General features: G+C 42.1%; 1 non-coding gene across 1 annotated transcript; it reads right to left on the bottom strand.

Moving 5' to 3' along the window:
* Positions 1–1,079: 1,079 nt before the first annotated feature.
* Positions 1,080–1,150, bottom strand: TRNAI-UAU (transfer RNA isoleucine (anticodon UAU)). The gene has a single exon. It is a non-coding gene; the product is annotated as a tRNA-Ile (tRNA).
* Positions 1,151–9,764: the final 8,614 nt, after the last annotated feature.

The raw sequence follows: 9,764 nt of genomic DNA, 5'->3' as shown, positions 1-9,764 counted from the left end.
GAAAACATTCTCTACAAATATATTGGTCAGAAGTTTAATGCAATGCTGTTTAAGAAAACACAACTGACTTCCACAGCAAGTTAACAGAAAGCTTCAGGAATGTAACTCAGAAATTCCAGAGTTTATATCAAATATTGAGAAAGCATGTTTTAAGTGCCCTTCAGGTCTTCCAATCAGTGGGAATATTCACTTAAAATGCTGTTTAGAGTGCTTACAGTCCTGAGTGCAATATGATACCATAACATCAAGATAAGAAGTTCAAATATAGAGGAAACTCAGCCAGATGGGTGGGGTATAAATAATAAATAATAAATAATAATAATAATAATAATAATAATAATAATAATAATTAGCATTTGGTATAGCATTCTGATTTGGTATAGCAATGCTATAACTACAGTGCTGCCAGGCAATAATCAAATTTAGGATACTTGTTATTATCTATTTGTATCTTCACCATGCATTTCAAACTTTCAATAGTCTATTTAGATGGCCATCTGAATGCACTGAAACATCTGAGACTGAAATTATGGTTTCAGGTTGGAAAAGAATGAAACTTGGGTGCCTGAGATTTCTGCAATGAATCTGCAACACCAAATCCATCCAATCCAGAACTGAAGTAAGGCCTGCAAGAAGCTTCTCCATTACTGGAAAGTGGATACTTCAAGTGAAATCCTGATTGCACTTAGTTTGGTGTAATTGCAGCTCTGGAAACCATTCAGTAAAAAGCAGTTTCAGAATTGGAGAAAGCAGTTTCAAAAGCACTATGCTGGGTGAAGCACCACTGAAGTTTAAATCCAGGAGCCTCTGAACAATGTTAAAATAGAGAACAGAACAGCCCTGAGTTCTCTGCAGGGGTTGCACTTTTTAAAAGATCAACTTCCTGCAGATAATACTTCTGCCACTGCAGTGTTTTAAATGGGGGAGCAGAAAAGAGAGGGAATCGAATTTGCTGACAAGTCTTCTTACATAACATAGAAAACTGTCTTATGCCACTGATGCATCTAGCTCAGTATTGCCTATGCTGATTGCCAGTGGCTTTCTAGGGTTTCAGGCAGGAGTCCCTCCCCATCCCTACCAGGAGATGCCTGGGATTGAACCAGGGACCTTCTGCTTATAAGACAGATGCTCTACCATTGAGCTATGGCCCTTGTGCAAATGGCTGTGAATTCAGCAGCCCTCACATTCATGGGTCCCAGTAAGCTATAGTTTGGCTCACTGCGACAAGCGATCCAGGCCTGTTAACTGCCTACGTTTTGCTGTGTTTTTATACATGTTGTAAGCTGCCCAGAGGGGCTGGAGAAACCCAGCCAGATGGGTGGGATATAAATTTAAAAATTATTATTATTAGTAGTAGTAGTAGTAAGATAATTAAGTGAGCTTTGTGGCTGAGTGGAGAACCAGGGTAGTCCTAGTCCAACACTAACCACTGCACCATACTGTCTCTCAATTGCCTAAGGTTAGTAAGGCCTGATACTAGCTCAAGAGACTTGACAGTGTGTTTGGTCATTACTACAATTCTGTGGTGTAATACTTCTATATCCTTTGTTCTTCTTTTCTCTGGTGCCTCAACATGAGTGAAATGTCACCAAGGAGACTTCCACGTAGGAAAACCACCCAATCACAGCACCTGTCCTGTCAGGATTCAGAAACAATTTATGGACCCTCATCCAAGCCCAAGTCCAGGCCTTGCACAGCCTCTCCTGATTCAGATGTTACAGAGAAGTAGAGTTGGGTATCACCAGCATATCAACGACTCCTCATCTCAAATCTCCTCATGACCATTTCCAATGGCTTCATATAGATGTTAAAAAGCACTGGAGGGCTCACAGGAGTTTGGATTCGCAGGGATCCCAAAGAAAATTGCCCAAACCACCAAAGTGATCAGGTCCAACAATTTATTAAAGAATGGTACAAACCTACAGCAAAGTTCCAATGGCTCCCTCCTTGCCGCTGCTCACAGCAAAGAGATGGCTTGTCCACACCCAAGTGAAGCTACACACAGTCTTTATAGGCCCAGGCAGGCTACGTCACATGGCAACATGGTAATGGTAATGGTATTGACCTTTACCTTCACCTCTATCTATGCCTGGGGCCTGGGGCTACATCAAAGCATGTGAAACACATATGAGCTCAGTGCTACAGCTGTTACCAGTTAGGTGGGGATCAACTTGACCAACAATATGCTCCAAACCAGCCTGCCTTTTCACAGGTTAACACAGGGACAAAATGGTACCCTGAGATGCTGCAGATCACCTAATGCTGTTCTCTGAACCTGACCCTGGAAATAGGACACAAACCACTATAAATAGTACTTAAGTCAGCTCATAAGGGTAAACATGGTCAAAGGTATTAAAAGCTGCTGAGACATCAAGTAAGAATAAACAGGGCCACACTCCCCTTGTCCTCCCCAAAATGTCATCCATCTGGATGAACAAGGCCAATTCAGTCTCAAACCAGGCCTGAACCCAGGCTAAAATGGGTCAAGATAGTCTGCTTTAACCAAAAGTATTTGTGCCACAACCTGATCAATCAACTTCTGTAAATAGCTTCATCCTCATCTTCCAAGATGACCCATCAGCTTCCTGTAGCTATATCACCCTCTACCCATGATCACTGAAATTGGGGTGGCAACACCCATGTCCCTTCCCAACACCTTATGCAATGAGGGCTCAGGAGTGGCAAGGGGTGTGCCGAGCCCCCTCAGTCTACACCCTTGAAACTCCAGCATTTTCATTGGCCCAGCAACCCCAAAGCTGACATCCGATTGGTTCAGCTGACTACCACTTTCATTGCTATGGGAGAAATAATCAAAAGGAAAATGTTGGCATTCAATTGTAGCTTTGGCAGATGTTGGTGCAGCATTTCACCTTCTGGGGGCAGGGTTAGCAAGTAGTTTATATATATTTATAGTTTTTATATATATATATATGAAAATCAAAATTTAAATAAAAAAATTTCCCATTACCACATGCTCCTTGCTCTGGCAAAGTGCATAGGCACAAAGGCACGGCAGCCACCAAGCAGACAAAAGAAAACCAGTGGAGGACCAGCAAGTGAGAAGAAAAGTGGCAGCTAATGGGAAAAGAGCATCAACAGCAGTAAAAAAATAAAATGGGTTACCTGCAGTGCCAGTGGTGCCAGGGAGGAGGGGCAGGCACAGTGGGGGTTCCCTGGAAAGCAGTTTCCTTGGGCCCCCTCAAACCTGGAAGTGGGCCCCCTCAAACCTGGAAGTGTCTCTACTTGTCTACCAGGAAAACGATCCAAAGAATGTTTGCTCCCCTCTTCTCCTGAATTCGATTTTAATTAATTTTTCAAAAATGATGTCTGTTTTCAATGTGCTTCTCAAAGTTTTCCTCTTGCACGCCTTCCCGACCCCAGTGCAAAACAGTTTTCCATTTAAGTTTGCCAATAGCCAGAAATGACATACATTTGTTCTGAAAGAGAAGCTATTCTCAACTAAAGGTTTTCAATTAAAGTAATTGATCAGTTATATTACTTTGTCTTGTTTTGGCTTCAACCTACTATAGATTTGAAATTTAAATTGCTTCAATTGCTAATGGATATATGACATGCTAAAGAACCTTTATGGATTAGGCTTAATGCATTCTTAAATTCTCTGGCTACAGTTCAGTTGGTTTTGATCAATGCCACTATCTTTATTGAGAGAAATAACTATTTGTCCTTCCTACTAAGCAGAACATTCTCCCTCTCTCTCTCTTTTTTCCATCTCAAAAAGATGTGTTAAAGCAAGTAACTTTTAAAATGTGCTTTACCTTCTCTTGTTTTTCTTTGGCAGATATCAGCAAGAGTTCATTATGTCCACATGCAAGATTTTTTTTTCTAAAAAAACCCCTGCTAAGCTTTTCAAGTAAAGAGGAAGATCAATGCAAGTTAATTTCAATTTAATTGAATACATTGTATTAGACATGCTGGACACTTTCCCTCCTCACTGAGGAGGGGGAACCTCAATCTGTTGGAAGTCTATATAACATGCAGACCCTGATATATGCATTCCTGTCAGTATGTTTGCAGACTGCCACCTCCTCACCACCTTGCCCCTCCTAGTGTACAGCAGCAGTAACTCTACTGCTGGGAAGTCAGGTAAGCCCCACCATACCACCTGCCATCTACTACTGCATGGCAATCGTATTTTGTGTGCTAGGTAACCCGTGCTTTTGTGATTCTATATGAGAACTTTGCAGTCTAAAAACTGCACATTGTGATCATGATTGTGCAAAGTGCCACTACCTCCAACATCCAGTCTCTTTCTAGCTCCTGACCTCCTGCGCTGCCAGCTCTCTGGAAGCCGGGCACACTAGATACTAGGCAAAAACATCCTCTCTAAGCTGCAGTTCCAACCTGAAGCAAGCCAGTTGACATCCCTAGAGCAATGCTATCAGCTGATTTGCAAAATGTTGGGATTCCGGAAGGATATTGTTAAGAGACAGTCTGCTGAGATCCTTGCAAGAGTTTTGCTGGCCACAGCTAATAAAGAGATGCCTCGATAATTTCCACAATCCATTCTATCACATTTTTTTTTTTAAAAAAAAGAGCTATAATTTTGCCATCCCTAAAGTCTCTCTCCCAGATTTCTTCAATGAGCTTGTAAACTTGTTGTGTAAGTTCAATTCTGCCCACTTTGACGACTTTGGCAGGTATCCCCTGAGGTCCGCTGGCTTTGTTGCCTGTCCATGTTCTCCATCCCGCCAGGTATACTGGCACAGGAGTTTGTTTCTGTATGCATATGTCCTAGTTGGATTAAGCCAAATTGATTTTGTAGAGGTGAATTTGATTCACCTCTACAAAAATTATTTTGCCAGTTGACATTAATTTGAAATGATAGAGTGTGCTATTATTTGCCGTGTGCAAATACGCGAGCCTCAAATTGCTACCTCAATTTCTGATGGAGTTATGTGCCAAACGTTTAAACTGTCCCTGGTTTGTACCAGCATCAGTTGGAAGGTCGTATGTGTGACTCCAGACAGCGCTTCATTCTTGAGGCACGAGTTAGATAGGCCTGTCAAATTTATTTATCTCCAAAGAGAGAATTTGTGGTGGAATCCCCATTTAACATTGTCACCCCTTAAATATGTCTTTATATTTCACTGTTAAAAATTATTCATGTCTTATTCATGCCTTCTTGCAGCTATGGGCATGTGAAAAGATCCAGGCAGAAACAATATTCTCTGGGAAAATCCATGTTTCTGTGTAGGCCGCTTACACACAAATCATATTTTCATCGCCTTTTATTTAGAGTTGAAGGGATGGGGTTGATAGGACCAGCAGGAGAAGTGGAAGTCTCTAGGCTGCATTCCATAGCCAATGACATCAACAGATATTCCTTGCTGCATGGAGGTCTCCTGGCACCCCTTCTAGAATGAATGGCCTCTTCCTCACCACTTTTGGTGGACCAATGTAATATAGGTGGAGAAGATCTCATTACTGCTGAGAAAGCCAACTGGTACTGAGAAGCCTTAAACCAGGGTTGGGTGCCTTTTTCATCCCAAGGCCTGCATTCTATCCCATTGTGGGCAGGGCCAGAAGCAAAAGTAGGAGGAGCCACAAATGTTAATTTACTCACATGCTCCCGTCTGTCCTTCATCCAGGCAAGCAAGAAGCATTATCACATTCTTGTCAAGAAGTGCCTTTGAGGGAGCATGGCCCAGGGAGCTGGTGTAGACTAGGAAGAGTCTGAGGTTTCCTACCCCTGCCTTAGACACGTCTTTGCATTGGCAGTATATTTCTGGTGGTGTGAGATTGCTTAGAGGAGAATGTGTGGGGGGGGGGGTGTGTGTGTGTGTGCACGCACTAGAGTAAGAAAAAAGAAGAGAGTGGCCAGTCTCTTCATTTTCTTCTTCCTATTTGTAGCAATAATTTTTATTTATTCATTTGCTTTTTTAGATTAGCAAAACAGCATTAATACACAAACAGTATTGGATCACAAGAGACATACATCTCCTTTCTTTATATTTTCCTTTTTCGACTATGATTTGTGAAGATCCAGTTCACTCATCTATCCATTTCCTTCATAGAATTGTAGACTTGGAAGGGGCCCCGAGGGCTCAACCCTCTGCAGTGCAGGAATCTCCATGCTGGAAACAGAGAAGAAAAAAGTTTATACCAAAAATAAAAGAAAGAAAGAAAGAAAGAAAGAAAGAGAAAAGAGCAAGCTATTATCTTGTTTTTCTGACATGCACACTTACAGTTCCACTAGTAGATAAATTGACTCTTGATAATGCAATTGGTTCAACATTATTGCCACTTCACTTGGGATAAACTCAAGATTTGCAAAAGTTGATGCCTGCACACCACAAACCACTTATTCCCTAATACCAACTGAACAAAAAAAAAATGGTCTTTTTCAAAATAAACATATCTATTAGACTGCTGGATCTACTCTACGTGGCACAAAGGGGTGGGGGAGCTGATTCCTGGGGCAGTTCAGAAGCAGTGAGGAAGCTCGGGTTTTTCTTTTCTTTTCAGCTCCTCACACAATCTGAGAGCCATCTGCAACATCACACAGGGTTCATCTAGGTACATTCTGAGATTGCGCAGGAATGCTCTGCCTTGTCCCATCCTGTTTTAATTGGATTTTGGGTAAATGAGCAATTAATAGTTACTATTTTGAATTTTATTGTGCTATTGTCTTCCTTAGTAGGTTGTGCAAAACACTGCTCTGAATGATTCATTTTACAAGGTAAAGGGCACCAGGGATGTAGCAGTTATGAGTTACCAGTCTCTGCAGCCACAGCAGGCGCTGTGATTCTCCTGCGGTTTGACTTCACCTCGAAGTCCATTGTCTCTTCAGACAGACAAATGCCAACAACAATGCTTGTCGGTTTCCTAAAAGGCATCTGGTTGGCCACTGTGGAGAACAGGATGCTGAACTAGGTGGGTTTGGGGCTCTCACCCAGCATAGTTCTTCTAATGTTATTTTATTCATGGATTCAGCATGGTGATGTGTGCTTATGCCTTAGGAAAACGACTATCCTTTCAGCCTGCCTCCTATCTGCAATAAGGGAACTTAATTTTAACAGCAGCGGCTTTAATAAAACGCAGCTCTAAAGGTCAGGTTACGTCCTTCCCGCGGTGTAGTGCTTGTTCAGAGCAAAAGGCAGCATTGCTATGCATATGTTTTCTGGCATTCAGCGAGTGCAGCGACCTTCCCCAAACACCTCTGTCATGATCTTGGGCAGACCATTGCCCAAAGGCAGTACAAAAGAATCAGTGCTTTTTCGTGCGGTCTGCGAGCTGTCGGCATGCTCTTGCTTTGGAAGGTCAGCAGAGAGGCTTCCGTCTGCTCTGACAGACTGCGGGAGAAGTGAGAACAGGAGCCAGCCATTTCCATCCTGTGCTCTTGGCGATGGTTTTATAGCAAGTACGAACACATCCCGTGGGTATTGACCCCATTGCTTAGCCTTTTCTATTTCCATTCCCCCAACACGCACACAAACATGCATCAAATATTCTCAGAAATTTTTCGTTTTCTTTAAGATACGGTCAAACCGAAATGTTTCATACATAATATCAAACTCAGTTCTCTGAGTGTCAAGTATTATTTAGATAATGCCCCTCCCCCAACCCCCAACCTCCCCCCCCCAAAAAAACCCCCAACCATCCACACACATATGAGGCAGGCACCAATAGACTTGGGACGCAGTTTGGGGAAATTTTGGGTTGTGGAAATGCAAAAAAAAAAAAAAAAGCTATAGGGAAAACATTATAAGAGGGAGACCCAAAACAACCCACTGAGGCAAGTCCCACCACCATCTGAGGCGTGTTCAATTGTTGGGTTGGTGTGAGTGTGTTGAACCCATTGTAATGCACGGAACAACTTGTGGTGAGGTTTTGTTTGGCACTGGCTGTGCCCTCTCTGGTCTACCTCAACCCCCGAGACAAGTTGAAGCTAAATCCAGACAAGGTAGAAGTGCTTTGGGAAAGTGGGGTCTCCTTCTATATCAACCTTCCTATGCCCTACAATCAGAAGATGTTGCCCCTTGTGCAGTATGAGGTACAGTGCCGAATTTACGTGTAAGCTAAACAAGTTATAGCTTAAGGCCCCACTCTCTTGGGGGTCCCAAAAGAAATAAAAGGGGGAAAAACCTGGATGTACATTCCTAAAATATAAGATAAAAAACAAATAAAATAAAGCCTACGTACAGCAAATGGCAAATGGCTTTAGCTGCCTATTAGGTCCATAAATTACCATATACAGTGGTACCTCTGGTTACGTACTTAATTCATTCCGGAGGTCCGTTCTTAACCTGAAACTGTTCTTAACCTGAAGCACCACTTTAGCTAATGGGGCCTCATGCTGCCGCACTGCCGCCACGCAATTTCTGTTCTCAGCTGGAAGCAAAGTTCTTAACCCGAGGTATTATTTCTGGGTTAGCGGAGTCTGTTACCTGAAGCGTATGTAACCCGAGGTACCACTGTAGCATATATTCAACACAAAAAACCAGTGACAATTTGTTGTTGACAAAGGACAGCTGGACATATAAAGGGCCCCATTACCTTCAGTAGCTTAGGGCCTCATCAAACCTAAATCTGGCCCTGATGAGGTACATGGCATGAGGGACTGGGAAAGGGTGATTTCAGTGGTGGCTCCTCATATGTGGAACTGGTCCTATCTCTTTATAATTCCAGGCTGTTGATTAATACATGCCTATTTTAGATTGCATTGGAAGGATGAGAGACCTGATTGCTATTGCTGCCATTAGTAATTATTATTCAGTGTTGTAGTTTTTTAAGGATTCTGTTATTTTGTATGAATATTGTATTATATATTTTATGTATTTACTTGCCTTGTTGTAAACCTGTGGCTTTTGCAAGTGGAGACACATAAGCCATCTAAAATAACAAAATGTATTAACGGGATTTCTCCATTGAGCACCAAGGTTGCAGAACTCCTTGCCATAGCAGATCTGTCCCTCTCCCTGATGCTATTCTGATGTTTCCAGAAGATGCTTCTGTTCTCGAAGGCTTTCAACTTGACCAGAGTGTAATAAAGTTTAGCTAGCCTGATCCAAAAAATTATTTTTTTGAAAGTGCTTTAATGATGAGTGACTTTTTTTCTTCTTTGAAAGCAGAAAAGTGGGCACAGAAATACATTTCAAAAGATTTTTCTTGAATGATTTTCAACATTTTACAAAAAGCAGAGGCTTTAATAAAAGATAGAAAGTGACAGGTTTAATAAAAGCATATATTTTTTTCTGTTGGAGAGCCAAGAGAACAGAACTGATTTGCCATGGTGGCAGAGGCTGTGCTGTTCTTTGGTCTATAAAAAGTTACTGTAGTAGACTGCTCCCTAAAGAGCAACTTCTGTGTATAGGTTGACATCCGCTGAACTGGTTTCCATGCCACCAGGAGATAAAACAATTACTTCATGGCGGACCCACAGGAGCCATCAGTTCTGGTTGCCATGGGAACAGCCGCTTCCATTTTGCCTTGTGCAATGTGGGATGCTGGGGGCACGGATGGTGCGATATCTGTCATAGAGTTTCTAGTCCTACAGCTATTCTGTGTACAGTATTTCAAAAGTTCACCTTTAAAAAGTGCTTTCTCCTCCAAAGCTCCTCTTTAGCTTTCCATCCTAAACCCTTTAATATCCAATCCATCAGCATCAATTCTTTTATCACTAGACTTCTTGGAATCAACCGCCAATCAATCCCCTACTGTGTTACAGTCTCAATTATATTAATTATAGGGTATGATCTGATTCCCTCTGACTTCTTTCTTTCTGAACTAGCCAATTGCTACTG

Source organism: Podarcis raffonei, chromosome 1, assembly GCF_027172205.1.
Source record: "Podarcis raffonei isolate rPodRaf1 chromosome 1, rPodRaf1.pri, whole genome shotgun sequence".
Classification (NCBI taxonomy): Eukaryota; Metazoa; Chordata; class Lepidosauria; order Squamata; family Lacertidae; genus Podarcis; species Podarcis raffonei.
This window is presented reverse-complemented; position numbering and strand designations above follow the sequence as displayed.